The following is an 18,604-nucleotide window of genomic DNA, read 5'->3' on the forward strand; positions in this document are numbered from 1 at the left end:
GGGGGTCACCATTGACCAGAAACTGAACTTGACTACCCATATAAATACTGTGGCTACAGGAGCAGGTCAGAGGCTAGGGATCATGCGACAAATAAGTGACCTCCTGACTTCCCAAAGCCTGCCAACTATCTTCAAGGCACAAGTCAGGAGTGTGATGGAATATTCCCCAGTTGCCTGGATGAGGGAAGCTTCCACAACACTCAAGAAGCTTGACACCATTGAGGACAAAGCAGCCCGCTTGATTGGCAGCACATTAACAAACATTCACTCCCTCCACCACCGACGTATAGTGGCAGCAGTGTGTACCATCTACAAGATGCACTGCAGGAATTCACCAAGGCTCCTTCAACAGCAACTTTGAAACCCATGACCACTACCACCTAGAAGGGCAAGGGCAGTAGATTAATGGATAAATTCCACTACCTGAAAGTTCCCCTCCAAGTCACTCACCATCCTGCCTTTGGGATTTTTTGCCGTTCCTTCACTGTCGCCGGGTCAAAATCCTGGAACTCCCTTCCTAACAGCCCTGTGGGTGTACCTACACCACAAGGACTGCAGTGGTTCAAGAGGGTAGCCCACCACCACCTTCTCGATGGCAACTAGGGATGGGCAATAAATGCTGGCCCAGCTAGTGAAGCCCATATTCCATGAATGAATAAAAACACAAGTGAGGCCCTTGCACTGACCGGACAAGGCAGACACGCTTGGGAGGCCATCAACACTGCTAGATCTGTAGAGGATTATAACGGCATGCAGTGAGGAGAAACCATAGATCCGTACATTGCATCTATGAACATTTGACTCCAATCTGGCTTATGGGAGCGCAAATACCCTCTGTGATAATGCTCCTTAAGGCCTTAATAATTGCTCGATTGCAGGAGGATGATGATGACTTGCAGTGAGGGCAATCCATAAATCTTCACATAGCCTCTGAGTCGAGGGCCTGGGTCCTGGACTCCATTGGCTGTATCCCAGATGCGCTTGCAAAAGCAAGGGGGGATAATTAGCACATGGCAGTGGCCTGTGAAACAGGACACATCACTCCCAGCATGGTTGGCAGATAGATGTTGCACTGCTCACTTGGTAGAGCATCACCAACCTCACCGTCGGTACAGGAAGTTCCAGATCCTCACTGGCCAGCTGGTTGGCTCCGTTTTCAAAGTCCATCAGGACCTTGCTTTCAAGCATCCCTCCACCAGCCTGCGACCTCTCCCTCTTGTGTGTCAGCTTGTCCTGCATAAATAGAGATTGAGAGAGAGTATGTAGGATGCCTGCTAGGCCAGTTGATAAGTATGCCTGGCATGTGTGGATGATGAGTGGTTTCATGAATAGGTTGAGGACACTGAAGATATGTGTTAGAGCGTGAATGGTGATGTCCCTTGAACTGGCAATGAGTGAGATCCCTGTGGATGTGTGATGGGTTTGTGAGTGTGTGAGTTGAGAGTGATGAGAAGAGTGACTTACCCTGGTGGAACGGAGGAGATCATTCATCCTGTTTCGACACTGGGTGGCTGTCCTATTTTTCTGGGCATTAGCGCTGACTGCTGCTGCCACCACCTCCCAAGCTTGATTGATGATGCCACTGCCACTCCCTGCGGCCAGAGGTGGGGTAGAGGACATCATAGTGGGCCTCCACAGTGTCTAAACGGTGCTTGAGGGATGTGTCATTGAACCTAGGGCTCCAGTCTTTTTTCTTTTGGGGCCATGTTTTCCGTGCAGCAGTCCTGAGCTGGAAGAATTGTGAAGTCTGCGTGCGGCTGCACTTTAAATATGGTGCCCAATGTGATAAGGTGGTGAGGTGATGACGTGTTGGGCTAATGAGAGCCTGTCCACCATCGACACTGCGTGTTTCCCGGGAATGCATAATTAATACGGTGGATTTGGGATGATACAGCACGAAAACCTGCCATTTTTTGCGGCCAGTGGGTGAAGCATCATTTTCCCTGCCCGCTACTGCACTTGATGCAAATCTGGGACGATTCTGCACCGTGAGGCATTTTACTGTTGGTGTATAATGCTATTTTTGTACTTCTCAGCTATGATTTACCACTACCATATTTTGGGGATAGTAAATTAACAAACGTAAGCAGGAAATGCACAGGGGTATGTTATGGTTGATATTCACCCATTTTAGCATCCATTTCCAGACAATTTTAGAAGTGGTCAGTCAATTTTTTGGGTAGCCTCTAATAAATGAGTAAGTAATAACCTGGGGATATTTATGTCCATTTTCCTGTCATTTACACTAGGTACTTCTCTGAAGGTAGAACCTTAAAGGGGAAAAAATGATTTAATTTCCATGACTGTTAAACTTTAAATTCTTAGATACTTTTTACTGCTTTGCTTGATTCACCTATTTTGCAAGTTGCCTTTACATCTTTTGTGTGAAGTTTCCATTTAGTTAGCTTCTCTTTAGAGCAGGCTACAATGGGTTTTACATTATGGATTCCCTTCTATCTTTGGTTCTTGGGAGAAGAAGAGACACAAAGAGAGGGGCGATTAAAATGACTGCATCAAAGGTGTGCACCACTGACCCATTGATGTCCCACAACTGACTATGTACAGGTCGAAGTAGCCTTACCTGTACTTAAGGAGGGTTGCAGAGATTGAGAATTTGACTTCACAAAGGAGTCTGCCACTGAGTTATGCCACATATTGCAATTTGCTATTGCCATATCCATCTCTCTTAGAGGCTGTTGATGTCATCATTATCCTTAACCTTTATAATATGGGGTCACTCAAGACGGGCACTGAAGAAATACAAACAAAACATCTGTGCATAGATGAATCAGGCAAGCGTAGACGCATTGTTCTTTAAAGCTGGATGCTTCATCAGTCCTCCAACAACTTCACTGAGTGATGAGACTCTCCAAGACTCAAGGAGCCATGGATGAGACAACATGGACATATGGTCCCTTCACCAACATCTTCACCATTAATAGGGAAGTATATACTCCCTCAGCTGGATTTTGATCAGAAGCACACCATCATGCAAGTGAATTCTCTCTTCCTTTGAATGGTTTTCATACTTTTGTTTAATGGATTGTGACAATGGCAGAATTCTTTAAGTCCGGAAGACTAACCTTTGGGTGGTTCCTTAGAGATAAAAGCTATCATCTGCTCCTTGGCCATTCATCCACCAGAATCACCAGTGAAGACACAATGGAAGCTATGCTTCATGCACCAGGATTTGATCTGGGGTTACCTTGCAGCTTAGACTGGTGAGGATGTCAAGGGTATCTTGCTCTGCTGCATGCTGTAAAATCTGCTGTAAACTTTTACAGCCAGTGACCCCCTGTCTCCCAACATTGAGCACTTGTCCACTGGTCAGCTGCTGTGGAACATGAGGATAAGGTCCAGGTCTTACAATCCACCATGATGAAAATGGGGGAAATAAAGGCTGTCTAGCATCATCCAATTGGGTAATTTCTGCTTTCCAACTGGCGTAGGAAGGCAGTGCGTCACAAGGATAGATGTGTTGGCTGCTAAATGGCTGGAGCGTGGGAGCAAGTCATGATGAAACCTCCAGGAATACATTTAATCACAATCTAAATGAGATATGGGTCCTTCAGTCACTTTCACACCCTAGCATTTCTTCACAACAGTGAATCCATGGTGAGCAACATCAGAGCAGATTTGCCTACACGTCAGAACCAAGCTTCAAAGCCCTGACCATCTATGATGTTAATGCTTTGATGGCACAGCAGGTACACTTTCCAGAAAATAGTTATTTTTCTACACCTTTGTTCTCCCCCAGTTAATATTCTTCTCTTGTCATGGGAACCGACTTTCCTATCTACCAATTGTCTGACATCTAGTAGGGAAAAAACACAAAGGTTATTCTTTGTGCTGAACTGTATCTTTTCATTCAGCTTAGCTTCTGATTGCTGATCCAATGACAACACTTCAAAAATGTCTTGTTGCAGTCTAACACTTCCAACAAATATTACATGTTGCATTTAGGTTTTGCTTTTTTATGATAGAAACTATTTAATTTCCCCCTCTTTACCTCAAGGCCGCTGATTCTTGCTGGAATTTCATTGGTGCCCACACCTCATCCATGATGATGTGCAAGCTTAGATAGCTAGGATCCAAACATTCATAGGCCCTTGAAGTATCTGTCTCATAAGCAGAGTTATTTGAACCAAGAGCCCTAAGTGCTACAATGCACCGAGAATCTTGGAAGGATTCTAGCGTACTCTGCAGCCAGCTAGCATAGCTGCTCCTTTATATTAGGGATCATAAATAAATAACAGAATGTTAACATTTGCATGTGAAATATAAACTGGCACAAGCTAAAATTACTTCAAATTACAATGAATATATGGCACAGAAACAGGACATGTGACCCAGCCATTCCATGCTCCATCCCAGCCTCCCATCTTTTCTCATCTAAATCTACCATCATAACTATCTATTCTCTTCTCCCTCTTATGCTTGTATGGCTTCCCTTAAATGCATCTATACTATTTGCTTCAACCATCTCTGTGGTAGTGGGCTCCACATTCTCACCACTCCTTGGTTGAAGAAGTTTCTTCTGAATTCCCTATTTGATTTCTTGGTAACTATTTTATATTTATGGCCTCAAGGGCTTGTTCCAACTGGAGTTTATAAGAGTGAGGGGTGACTTGATTGAATTATATAAGATCCTGAATGATCTTGACAAGGTGGACATGGAAAGGGTGCTTCCTCTTATGGGTGAGTCCAGAACTAGGGGGCAGAAAATTAGGAACTTTCAAATTAGGGCCAGAATTTAGCCCTTGTTGGGTGGGCTGGGCGGCAGCAGTTGTGAAGCTGACCGCTGCCTGCGATCGGAGCCGGACCGCGAATTCACGCTGGTAGACCAATTAAGGCCTGCTCAGTGTGAAACGTGAGTGGCAGCGCTCTGCGCTGACTGTGTGGGCAGTGGGGGAGTGCGAGAGCAAACTTCGCACTTGCGCATGAGTGAGCACTTGCAAATCTCCCTGAGGCACAGAACTGCTTCAGGGAGATGAACATTTTTCCAAATATAAAATGAATATTTCAAAAATGTAATAAAACATATCCTGTCATGTGACTATGTCACATGAGCAGAGACATGTTATAAATGAAACGTCATTTTAAAAATTTTATCTTTATTTGATGTTGGAAACCTCATCCCGCCAGTGGATGAGGTTTCCTAAAAAGTGTAAAGACTGCTTGGCCTTTTTGCCTGCCCGTAAGGTTGGACGGGCAGCTAAAAATTTATTTAAATTATCTTTTGAATGTCTTTAATAGGCCTTTTAATTGTTGGCGGGCGCGCTGCCAACTCTGGCATGTGCCAGCCGACCGAAATATCGCGCGACTGCGTGTTGATATCGGGATGCTCACCCAACGTCAACGTACATCATTTTGCGCTCGAGTGGGTCGGGCGCGCACCCACCCACCGAGGAAAAAATTTTGCCCTAGGAACCGCCCTTATAGGACAGACATGAGGAGAATCTTTTTCTCTGAGATCGTAGTGTGACTTTGGAACTCTCTGGAGAAGGCAGTGGAAGTGGGGTCACTGAATATTTTTTAAGGCAGGGGTAGATAGATTCTTGTTAGGCAAGGGAATCAAAGGTTATTGGGGGTAGATGGGAATGCAGAACCACAAACAGATCAGCCATGATCTTATTGAATGGTGGAGTAGGCTTGAGGAGCTGAATGGCCTACTTCTGCTTCGATTTCATATGTTCATATGTTCATAGTTATGCCCTTCCCCACATGAGAAAACATTACCTCTGTAATCACTCTATTATAACCTTTCATAAGTTTAAAGCCCACGATTGGATCACCTTTCAACCTTTTTTTTCATGAGGAAAGAGACCCAGTGTGGCATCCTTTCCTGATATGTAAACTCTCGCATTTCTGGTATAACCCTTGTAAATCTTCTCTATACCCTCCCCAGTGCCTCTATACCTTTTTTAATAATATGGCGACCGGAACTACATGCAGTGATCTAAGGGCTAATATAGGTTTAGCACGACTTCCCTGATTTTCAATTCTATTCCTCTAGAAACAAATCTATTGCTCGGTTTGTTTAAAGTGCCTTGTTGATCTGTGGTGCAACTTTTAGTGATTGATGTATTTGTACTCAGAGATCCCTTTGCTCCTCGACCCCACCTGGGCTTGCATCTTCCAAGTATTGAGTGATCTCCCTATTCTTCCTACCAAAATGTGCTGCTGTTTCAAATCACGCAAACATGAAAACAAAGGACCGGACTAGGCTAACTGGTTGTTCATGTTTGCCCTGCACTGTCATGGTGCAAATTATGGACATCAGTTTAACACCCCTATTATTACCCCATCCCCATCACCCACTTTTAGGCATACAATTTTTTGCTAGAAGTAAAGCAAGAGAGAAAATAACTAGGCCAATAAGAGTATTTATTTAAATAAATAAAAGCGCTTTATGATTGTACATTGAGCTGAAACTTAATGTTCCTTGATGGATTGATGTTTCCACAGCTTCCTTCTCATATTCACTATTGTCTTCTTCTGTGCTATGGCTAGTCCATCCTCTATGGTTATTTTACTTTTCCAAGAGGTAATGGCCCAGATCGTCTGGGCAGCAACAATGATGGGCGCATTGCTGCACAAAGTATTCTGCACCCCAATGGAACTGCCCAACTTCAGCTGGGCCTTCTGATCCTGGCTGAAGCAGAAATAGGTCAGCACAACTTCTCCAGGGTAAGTCCAACTAGTGCAGGCGAGTTGAAGAGAGGAGTGGGCACTCTTCCCCATTTTATGTCACTAGCTGCCATTTTCAGGAAAGTTTTTAAAAGTCTTAACTCTTTTAATGAACGAATGTGGGTTAGGGAATGTGAGTGACTGAGTGGGTGGGTGGGTGAGTCAGTCAATGGGTGGGCGACTGAGTGGTTGAGCCTGTGGGTGGGTCGCGCAGTGGGTGGGTGGCTGAGTGGGTGGGTGGGTGAGTCAGTCAATGGGTGGGCGACTGAGTGGTTGAGCCAGTGGGTGGGTGGCTGAGTGGGTGGGTGTGGGTGTTTCAGTGGGTGGCTCGGTGAGTGGCTGGGTGAGAGTAGATGGATGGACAGTTGGGCAGTGGGGGCGTGGATGCGTCGTGGGCAGTCGAGTCATGTTGGAGGGAGGTAGTTGGGTCAAATCGAGAGGGGTTGGAAGTCGGATTGGGTTGGGGGGGTAATCAGGTTGGGGTACTCATGGTAGGTCAAGGGTAGTCGGGTTAGGAGGTATTGGGATCGGGGGGCTAATTGGGTGAGGTCATGGGGGTTGTTGGGTTGGGAGTAGTCAGGTTGGGTTGTGGGAGTAGTCGGGTCAGGGTGGCAGTGGGAGAAAGGGTCGGGTTGGATCAGGGGCGTAATTGGGAATGGGTCAGTTGTGGTGAAGTTCAGTTACACTGGCTAATCGCTCAGTTAGACCAGGTATTAACCAGCGTACCATTTCCTGGGTAAGTCTCCAGGTAAGCCCCACGTTTCTGGCCCAAGTCTCTGACCCTGAGCTCAGGGTCGGAGACTTTCAAGGAGGCTCCAGTGCAGCACAAATCAGCCTATTAGAAGTTTAAACTTTTCTGAAAATTACGGCACATGTGCATGCACTAGGACTTCTGATGGGTCCTGACACGCAACACAGACCTAAGACCAGATTGCACTGCTCTGAACATCAAAAGTTTTGGGCCAATATGTAAAAAAAAATGTTTCTGGACAGGAAGGAAACAGGTAAAATAAAAGCAAAAAACTGTGGATGCTGGAAATCCAAAATAAAAATAAAAATACCTGGAAAAACTCGGCAGGTCTGACTCTCCGCTTCTTCCTCGAACAGAGGCCCGAACAATCCCCATCCACCACTACTCTCCTCCGTCTGGCTGAACTTGTTCTCTCACTGAACAATTTCTCCTTTAATTCCTCTCACTTCCTCCAAATAAAAGGTGTACCCGCATGGGCCCCAGCTATGCCTGTCTCTTTATGGGGTATGTGGAACATTCCTTGTTCCAGTCCTACTCCGGCCCCCTCCCACAACTCATTCTCCGGTACATCAATGATTACTTCGGTGCTGCTTCATGCTCTCGTCTGGAAAAATTTGTTAATTTTGCTTCCAATTTCCAACCCTCCATCATTTTCACATGGTCCATCTCTGACACTTCCCTTCCCTTCCTTGACCTCTCTGTCTCAATTTCTGGTGATAGACTGTCCACCAATATTCATTACAAGCCTACCGACTCCCTCAGCTACCTCGACTACAGCTCCTCACACCCCGCTTCCTGTAAGGACTCCATCCCATTCTCTCAGTTCCTTCACCTCCGTCGCATCTGTTCTGATGACGCTACCTTCACAAACAGCTCCTCTGACATGTCCTCCTTCTTCCTTAACCGAGGTTTTCCACCCACGGTGGTTGACAGGGCCCTCAACCGTGTCCGGCCCATCTCCCATGCATCCGCCCTCACACCTTCCTCTCCCTCCCAGAACCATGATAGGGTCCCCCTTGTCTTCACTTATCACCCCACCAGCCTCCACGTTCAAAGGATCATCCTCTGCCATTTCTGCCAACTCCAGCATGATGCCACCACCAAATACATCTTCCCTTCACCCCTCCTGGCGGCATTCCGCAGGGATCATTCCCTCTGGGACACCCTGGTCCACTCCTCCATCACCCCCTACACCTCAACCCCCTCCAACGGCACCTTCCCATGCAACCGCAGAAGGTGCAACACCTGCCCCTTTACTTCCCCTCTCCTCACCGTCTAAGGGCCCAAACACTCCTTTCAATTGAAGCAGCATTTCACTTGCACTTCCCTCAATTTAGTCTACTGTATTCACTGCTCCCAATGCAGTTTCCTCTACATTGGAGAGACCAAACGCAGACTGGGTGACCACTTTGCGGAACACTTTCGGTCTGTCCGCAAGCATGACCCAGACCTCCCTGTCGCTTGCCATTTCAACACTCCACCCTGTTCTCAAGCCCACATGTCCGTCCTTGGCTTGCTGCAATGTTCCAGTGAAGCTCAACGCAAACTGGAGGAACAGCACCTCATCTTCAGACTAGGCGCTTTACAGCCTTCCAGACTGAATATTGAGTTCAACAATTTTAGATCATGAACTCTCTCCTCCATCCCCACCCACTTTCCGATCCCCCTTTTTTCCAATAATTAAATAGATTTTTCTTTTCCCACCTATTTCTATTATTTTTAAATGCATTTCCATCCATTGTTTTATCTCTACCTTTTAGCCTATTTCGATCCCTTCCCCCCACCCCACCCCCACTAGGGCTATCTGTACCTTGCTCGTCCTGCTTTCTACCCTTAATTAGCACATTCCTTAGATAATATCACCACCTTCAACAGCTCTTTGTCCCTTTGTCTATGGCATCTTTTGGCTATCTCCACCTATCACTGGCCCTCTATCCAGCTCTTCTTGTGTCCCCCCTCTTAAACCAGTTTATATTTCACCTCTTTTCTATTTTTCCTGAGTTCTGTTGAAGAGTCATACGGACTCTAAACGTTAACTGTGTTCCTCTCCGCAGATGCTGTCACACCTGCTGAGTTTTCCCAGGTATTTTTATTTTTGTTAAGGAAACAGCTATGTTGGTAGGCTCCCTTGGATTGGTCCAAGCATCTGTTTCCTTTGGGCTATGTTACACTTTTCAGTGTAATTCATTCTAAATTGATTAAACCAGCACATTATTAGTGCAAATTATGTTCAGTGCAAATTGAGTGTCCACAATATTTGGCATTACACTGGAGCCCTGCTGTAACACAACATATAGGTTCATTTCTCGAAATCACTTTTATTTAATAGTTGCGTCTATATCAGACACGGTCCTGTCAGTCCCAGGGCCTATCGTGTACATATTCCTATAGTTTCCAATAATCCTGCTCTAAAATATATGACTAAAGTAGATGTGGTGTCAAAGCAACAAAATAATTGAATGGCTGCTTTTAATTTTCCTTTTCAAAGATGGGTGGTTGTATTTGTGATGGGTGGAAGCTTATGGCTGCATTTCAATGAGGGGAATGAAAGTTTTGTGGTCCAAGGTTATACTGTGTCATATGGACTTCTGTGCTATGGCGGACCGTCATATAGCGGGGCCCCAGTGCAGTTAAAAAGACATCGTGGTAAAGGCTGACTCTGCCAACAAAACTGGCCATATCACCAGATCGCATTGATCGCCATGGCAAGGCTCTGCCAATTGCATCCATTAGTGCGCCCTCACGGAAGCTCTTAAAATGAAGCTGGTTCTTTTGGGTGTAAGTGCACTAAAAGACACTTTTTAAAAGCTTGTAAATATAACTCTTCTTTTTCAATTAACTAAGGAACTGATCTGCAAAAACCAACACAACGAGCACATGATTTATTAAAGTTTTTTAGTCATATTCGGGTATTTAAAATTGGGTTAATCTCAGATGGTGAATTAGATACAAAGTTGGATTTTTCAGATGGTCCCGCCACAGAAAAAGCTGAAGGGAGTTGCCCACTCACTCCTGAGGCCTGCCCCATAGATATTTAACACAGTGAGAAGCCTTAATTGGCCTGAAACAGGCCTTTCACCCCTATCCCAGTAGGAAGTCCTGCCTTAAAAAGCTGCCAGTCAATCGAATGCCCACTCCCACCATGGTGCCAGCTAGGCCAAGACTGCTGCGTGCAGGCTCGGGACCTGCCCCATTTCCCGCGCCATTCAAAATTCCTAGCAACAGGAATGGAGGCAGGACTTCCACATGCCGGGCCCGCCCACCTCTTTTTCCGCCCACTCAAAAAATCTGGTCCCTGAAATTCAGGTAAAACCAGCAGACTTTTAAAATTGTGCAGCCCAGCCTTGCTGGCTCTGTTGGTCGGTGTAAAAAACAATGAAATAGTTTTTGTTATGCAATAAAGCGTCCATCACATCCTTGGTACTCCTGCTGCATGAGTTTGTGCGGACAATATTGACCTGTGCTGCCCTGGAGGAACTCTAAGTCATTGTCTTTGAAGGCTGCTTGAATAGCGCAGTCACTGGTAATGGTTCAGGTGATCTGAGGTATGGAATCGGTAGGTGGTTTCCACACTGAGGTCATGAAAACGCTGCTCTTTCAGCATCCCAGGTAGATCTACTTGAGACAAAATGACCACTATGCTCCATATCAACATAAGTGCAGTGCCGCTACCACCTGACACTGCGGGATTCCTTCCCTTATTTTTTTCATCTTCCTTTACCAAGTGCAGGGCAAAATCCACATTAAATCCAATTACGCTTTTGAACGTTTTGCAGGTTAAATCAATTTTTAATCTGTCACAGTCATGAACCACCCAGCACTGAAGCTAATCAGCCTGCAAACACTACTACTACGTGACTTCAAACAAAAAGCTAACCAGATAATGCACATGTCCTGACAAATATTCCTTCTTCAACCAATGCTACTAAAAATAGATTAGCTGTTGATTCATTTATTTTCTTTGTGGGAACTTGCTGTGTGCAATTTGCCTGCCTTGCTTGCCTATGAAAACACTGACAGCATTTCAAATGTTATCTTTTGCTTATGTCAAGTTCTTTGGCACGTTCTGATGAATTGATAAGGTGCTTTATTAATACAAGCCATTTCTTTATTCTGTAAAACTACACTCTTCCTCAATTTTTTTCAACTAATTTAGTGGTCATTTTGCATGCATTGTTTCTAGCATTGCTTTCCTCCACCAGTAGTTTTGATGTTGCCATAAGATAAGAATTAATTATGTGCCATTGTGAGCTTTATTGAAAATGACTAAGAAAGTACTCATCTCAACAATGGTCACACTGGAATTTCTGTCTTTGTATTCCTGTTTAATTATACCAAACCATAATGCATGTTGCTAAAGGTGCACAATTATGTCAACATCTGGATGAATTGTTGTGAGAGTTCTCCCCGTCCTACGCTGTAACTCTATTAGGAGATCAGCAGAAACCCTTGGACAAATTGCATAAATGCATCTCTGCAGATCTTTAGCTTTAGTTACAGAGGACGATGAGAATTCCTGCAGAAATTAAATCACAACATCTTTCATCATCATTTGAATTCAAAACAATTGACATTTGAAATTGATAGAATTTTGTTAAGCAAGGATATTAAGGGACATGGAATTAAGACATGTGGTAATTATGGTTTTATTTAGTGTGTAATATACTTTTAAGAATAATGCTTGTTACAGAAGATCACATGATCTTTAGTACCCAATTAGAGAGTAGGCTACCTCAGTAGTTAGTAGTTAATTGTGTAGAGATAGAGTCTGAGTTGAAAGCACACATGTAGTTGCTGCTGATTACCTTGTAAATAAACTTTAAAGTTTCCACCCAAGACATGTCTGCAGATCAACTCAATCAATAGTACCAACTCGGCCACCACTCACAACGGGCAAGTAGATAATGATCAGCCATGCTCGAATTGAATGGCGGAACGGACTCAAGGGGCTGAATGGCCTACTTCTGTTTTTACTTCCATGTGTTTATTCTTTCACTTCCCTGTTGTCACATATGCAACCAATATCCTACAGCATACTAATTTATTATTTTGATGTATTATTCTCAGAGATTTTATCTGCGCCTCTGCCAATTAGATTGCCAACTCTTCTCAAATTCAAAACAAAACAATGGGCAGGTTGGCAGGTTAGGGCAGAAGCATAGGGCTGAATTTTACATGCCCCTGGCTGATGTGTTTCCCGTGGTGGGGTTGGGGGTGGTGGGGGGACGGTGCTGGTGTAGAACACGTAAAATGGGATGGGTGTCCATCCCACTACATTCCTGTCCATCCCAGAGCTCAACCCCATAAGTTGGCAGCCCACCTGCCATATTAAAATGATCAATTAAGTGTCAATTAGGCTTGTTGTTAAACCTATTGACCCTGATAATACGTTGCCCATGCCAGAATACGTTTGGCATGGGTAGGAGGGCACGAGCCGGAAGCCCAATTTGTAAAATCAAATGGTAAAAGGGCAGGAAGGAACGGGGGAAATCACTCTTTTGGGCTGCCTTTTGTCGATCGCGGGGTGTCCCCCCTTAGACTGAACCCTCCCCCCTTCATTCTTACCCACTACCTCCCTTAAACCCATGCCCCTGTCCCTAACATCCCCAAACCCTCCTGGCCGAAGGCCTCGGACTTACCTTCTCTGGGATCCATGGCCTTGGGCTCCACTCCACCCCTGCAGTCCCAGCAGCAGCCACTGACGCCTTCCTGGTGCTGCAGGGACTGATGGAGCTGCCGGCCAATGAGGGGTGGAAGTCCCACTCGGCCCTGTAGTAAGCCCTGCAGCACTTTATGGCTGTGGGGCTGCTTAGATTGGAGCCAGCCAGCTTAATGCTGACATGGTTTCTGGGGGTGGGCGTGCCATACTATTCAGCCCATGGTGTACGTTTTGCTATCCAAATGACAATTTATCAAACATTGTAATGCTTTCATGCTATGAGAAAAAAATAGTTTTATTTTAAAAGCGGAACTGTATGCTTAATTTTCATTTAAGAAATATTCAACAGCACTCTCTCAAAACTGTACTGTGCAATCCAAACCCCTACAGGTGGTAACATGGCCACAGATAGGACTGGTGTCATGCCTAGAGAGGAGAGTAGCATGCGATTAAATACTATAAATATGTGAATCCATATAAAACACAGAAACACAACATGCGTCTTATTGCCCAGTGCTCTTTGGGATTGGCACAACACTCTAAACAGCTTGGTGGAGAATATTCGCCAAGATTCTTCTGATCTCTGGTTGCAGCTTTGTTTCCAGCATTGCTCTGGGTTTTCTGCCAAACTCCTGTCTAAAGTTATGGCCAGAAATTGGAAAACTCAGATGGAAATTCTACCCCTTTGTGTCAATCATGACATATTTGCAGTCCTAAAACTCAAGCCAACATTCAGATAGTTTTTCCTTTCAGTGGCAATAAAGGAGACAGTAAAGATCTCCATAATGCAGAATGGCATAGGGGTAATTGGCATTGAACGAGCTACTGCTCTTTTCAGTGCATTTCCTAATTTTGTGTTAAAATGCAGGAGCAAATCATCGGCTACTAGAACACAATGGCTCTAATTGTCTTTATAGATCCGTGATTGAGCCCCACCCGCGATTTCACGCTGGTTGGCCAATTAACAGCCAACCAGCGTGAAACGCGCGCTGAGAACCTCAGCACTACAGGGGTAGGGACGGGAAGAGGGTAAGTGCTAAAGTCCGCGCATGCGCAGCGGGGTGCGCGCATTGTAAGCTCCCTGAAGGCACAGAGCTGCCTCAGGGAACTGAAGGCTTTTAAAAACAAAATTAAAGTTTTTAAAATCCTGGAAAAAATGTCGGCACAGCAGACTCACGCACCTTTACATGGAGATTATAAAAATCCTGTCCAAACATATATTTTTTTTTTAAAAAAAGCAAAAAACTGCGGATGCTGGAAATCCAAAGCAAAAACAAAAATACCTGGAAAAACTCAGCAGGTCTGGCAGCATCTGCGGAGAGGAAACAGTTAACGTTTCGAGTCCGAATGACCCTTCAACAGAACTAAGTAAAAATAGAAGAGAGGTGAAATTTAAGCTGGTTTAAGGAGTGGGGGGGGGGGGGTGGGACAAGTAGAGCTGGATAGAGGGCCAGTGATGGGTGGAGATAACCAAAAGATGTCACAGACATAGGGGCAAAGAGGTGTTGAAGGTGGTGATATTATCTAAAGGAATGTGCTAATTAAGGGTAGAAAGCAGGACGAGCAAGGTACAGATAGCCCTGGTGGGGGTGGGGTGGGGGGAAGGAATCAAAAAAGGCTAAAAGGTAGAGATAAAACAATGGATGGAAATACATTTAAAGATAATGGAAATAGGTGGGAAAAGAAAAATCTATATAAATTGTTGGAAAAAAAGGGGGGGGTGGTGATTGGAAAGGGGGTGGGGATGGAGGAGAGAGTTCATGATCTAAAATTGTTGAACTCAATATTCAGACCGGAAGGCTGTAAAGTGCCTAGTCGGAAGATGAGGAAACTGGAGGAACAGCACCTCATCTTCTGACTAGGCACTTTACAGCCTTCTGGAATGAATATTGAGTTCAACTATTTTACATCATGAACTCTCTCCTCCATCCCCACCCCCTTTCCGTTCCCCCCCTTTTTTTTCCAATAATTTATATAGATTTTTCTTTTCCTACCTATTTCCATTATTTTTAAATGTATTTCCATCCATTGTTTTATCTCTACCTTTTAGACTTTTTCGATTCCTTCACCCCACCCCCACTAGGGCTATCTGTACCTTGCTTATCCTGCTTTCTACCCTTAATTAGCACATTCCTTAGAATATATCACCACCTTCAACACCTCTTTGTCCTTTTGTCTGTAACATCTTTTGGTTATCTCCACCTATCACTGGCCTTTTATCCAGCTCTACTTGTCCCACCCATCCTTAAACCAGCTTATATTTCACCTCTCTTCTATTTTTACTTAGTTCTGTGGAAGGGTCATTCGGACTCGAAACGTTAACTGTGTTCCTCTCTGCAGATGCTGCCAGACCTGCTGAGTTTTTCCAGGTATTTTTGTTTTTGTTTTATATATTTTTTAAAATTTAATTACGGAAACCTCATCCTGCCCGTGGATTAGGTTTCCTCAAAAATCAAAAGGCCGTCTGGCCAATTCGCTTACCCACCAACCATAACGTTGGATGGGCAGGGAAAAATATAGGTTAATTAATTGATTAATGGCATTAATAGGCCCCTTAACTGTCGGCGGGCATGCTGCCGGCTCTGGCGCGCGCACCAAAATGATGTTGTTGGGTCACTCGCCTGACGTCATCGCACGCTATTTCATGCTCGGGTGTGTTGGGTACACACCCGCACGCTGAGCTGAAAATCCTTGCCTCTGTTTTTCAACAGGTTAAGTGTCTAATTATGCTCTGTCTCACTACAGAAGGATAGGAATCTGAAATGAGCTATATATAGTCACATAGTTAGACAGTTTACAAGGTGTGATGTTGGCTTTGCCAAGAATATTACTAAAATTCTTGTCAATCAACACATACATGTTTCATACTATTTACTGGAACAAGCTGGGTGTGTTTTGTAATTAAGTTGAAAGACGCGACTTTGATCAGTTGCATTATACATAATCCAGCGCTTTTCACACACAAATAGGTTTATTACCTTCAGTAAAATTAAAAAGTTCACTCATTTATGCTGGTGATTATTATTTTCTGGGTTAGTCTAATTGGATTCCTGCTTCAGGAATTCAGTGAACTAACCAATTGGAACATGCCTGCATGGAGAGTCATTTGTACACTTTCGATGAGCTGCATACTCATTAATGTTTCCTACTTCATCACAATCCCACAATTGCTTCATGATGATATAACTGCAATTGTCTTAAGTGGCAGTTCGGAAACAGATGTCTTCAAAATCCAGACTGGGGTCAAGCAAGGTGGTGAGATAGTCCCCATGCTATTAACAATTTACCTGACAGTGGCTATTCACTGCACATAAGATCAACTGCCCTCTGGCATGTGTATTAAAATACTGTCTAGATGGAAAACTCTTTCACCTCAGTCACCTCCATGCCAAAACTAAACTGACTGTGATAAATATACATGATCTACAATTTGTGGATGACTGCAGTGTCATTACCCACTCTGCACCAGATTTGCAAGCCACTTGCGATCTGTTCAATTCTGCATACAAGAAACTCTGCCTGCCCTTGAATGTTGCCAAAACAAAATATATATACCACCCCACGTCTGGTCAGCCAAATATTCCACCTCCCATATATGTTGAAGGAGAGATTCTGGAATATGTTGGAGCACTTCCCATATCTTGGCAGCAACCTCTCTCAAAAGGCCATCATTGACAAGGAGATCCAATACCAGAACAGCTACACTAGCGCAGCCTTCTACAAGCTACAGCAAGTGAGCATAAGTGCTAGTGTACAAATCATCTGTTGTCACCATACTTCTCCTGCACATCCTTCAAAAGGGGGACCATTAAACAAACACTAGTGCCCATCTTGAAGCCAGCTCCATAAGCATTCAGGTAAAACTCTAGCAAAACCAACTTTAATGGACTGAACACTATGTACGGATAGCCAAAAACCGTTTTCCCCATCAGGTTAAGAGTTTCTCAAATCTTAAGTGACCAGAACTTCAGGGGAGGACAAAGAAAATGCTTCAAAGACTTGAAGTGCAGCAGTATTGACATGAGTGACTGGAAGGAGGTTGCTACCAATCATTCAAAATGGCAACAACTTGTCAATTAAGCTGCATCACGCTTTGAGTCCCAACACCTTAATGTTGAGGCAGAGTGCCAGCAGGTATGGAAAGAAAAGAAACAAATCTGGATCCCATTACTTCGTGGGACATCCTGCCCCATGTTCCTAAAGATCTATGGGCCGAGAATCGGCCTGTTCAGTCCCATGGCAGACCCATGGCAGAAACTCCTGCCCCTGAATAATTGACATTCTCAGATTGAGGGAAGCCCCCAGTGACAAATATTTCCCAGTGTTGCCCAATAGGGGCAATGGGATTTGTCTTGGATTACTTTACTATAAAGATGGCACAGACACCTAGATATAAATGGCCTCCTTCTACACTGGTAACTTCTATGGTTCTAAATGTAGCGATGGAATGAGGAAATCATGGGCAAATAATAATGGTGTAGAGATTTGCCTCAGGTGGTGTCAAAAAATAAACGGTAATGGGCTGGCTGCCCATTATGCACAGCGCCTGATATTTAGTTCCATTGACTGCAAATAGAAGGGAATTCGAGAATTCAGAAGCTTCCTTACCCAGTGAGCAGTGAGAATGTAGAACTCACAATCATAGGGAGTAGTTGAGATGAATAGTATAGATACATTCAAGGAGGAGCTGGGTAAACATACAAGGGAGAAGAGAATGTAGAGTTCTGCTGATAGAAGGAAGGATGGGAGGAGGCCAGAGTGGAGCATGGATTGGTCGCACCAAATATCCTGTTTATGTTTTGTGCACTCTATGTAAATTCAATGTAATGCAAATCAGAAATGGGGTTGCATACACTGCAGCTTATAGCTAAAGTTGGAAGCCATACTTTTCCCTGCACTTATCTAGATGTAATTTTGATAAAGATGTCACCCTGAAAGTGATAGATATTTAAAATAAGAATCTCATTCCATTTGCATTGTGAACATCATGACTGTACAGGAAAGCTCCAACAGAGTTGCTGAACTTATCCAATGAACAATGTTTGCTCATGTTCGCTTTTGTAGGAGAAAAAAAGAGGTATGTAAAAATAATGGGGGCCATCAACACAATGTAGCTCCTGAAAATGTAACTTCCCACCATCCGATTGTAGCTTCCCACCATCCAAAGCATCAAAAGGAACACATCTCCACTGACTCTGAGTGCCCCGCAGCCATTTTGCACTTGAATGAGCGTTAAGTGGCTATATGTGGGACTTTCACCCTTCACGCAGGAGGAAGTCTCACCTTAGGGGATTGTTGGCCAATCTGATTTTCTGGCAGCTCTTCAGTCATTGCAGTGACAGCGCTGCAGTGGACAGCAGAAGAAATTCAGGAGGATGTCACAGCCTAAGTCCGGGTACCAGAGGCCCAAGTAAGTTCAAAGGGTTCCAGGGCGGGGAAGGCAGGGAAAGCCTGTGGGGTTGCAAAGTGGGTGATTGGGGTCTTGGGGGAGAAGCGTGGAGAAG

The sequence above is a fragment of the Cetorhinus maximus genome, chromosome 7 (genome assembly GCF_964194155.1).
Source record: "Cetorhinus maximus chromosome 7, sCetMax3.hap1.1, whole genome shotgun sequence".
NCBI lineage: Eukaryota > Metazoa > Chordata > Chondrichthyes > Lamniformes > Cetorhinidae > Cetorhinus > Cetorhinus maximus.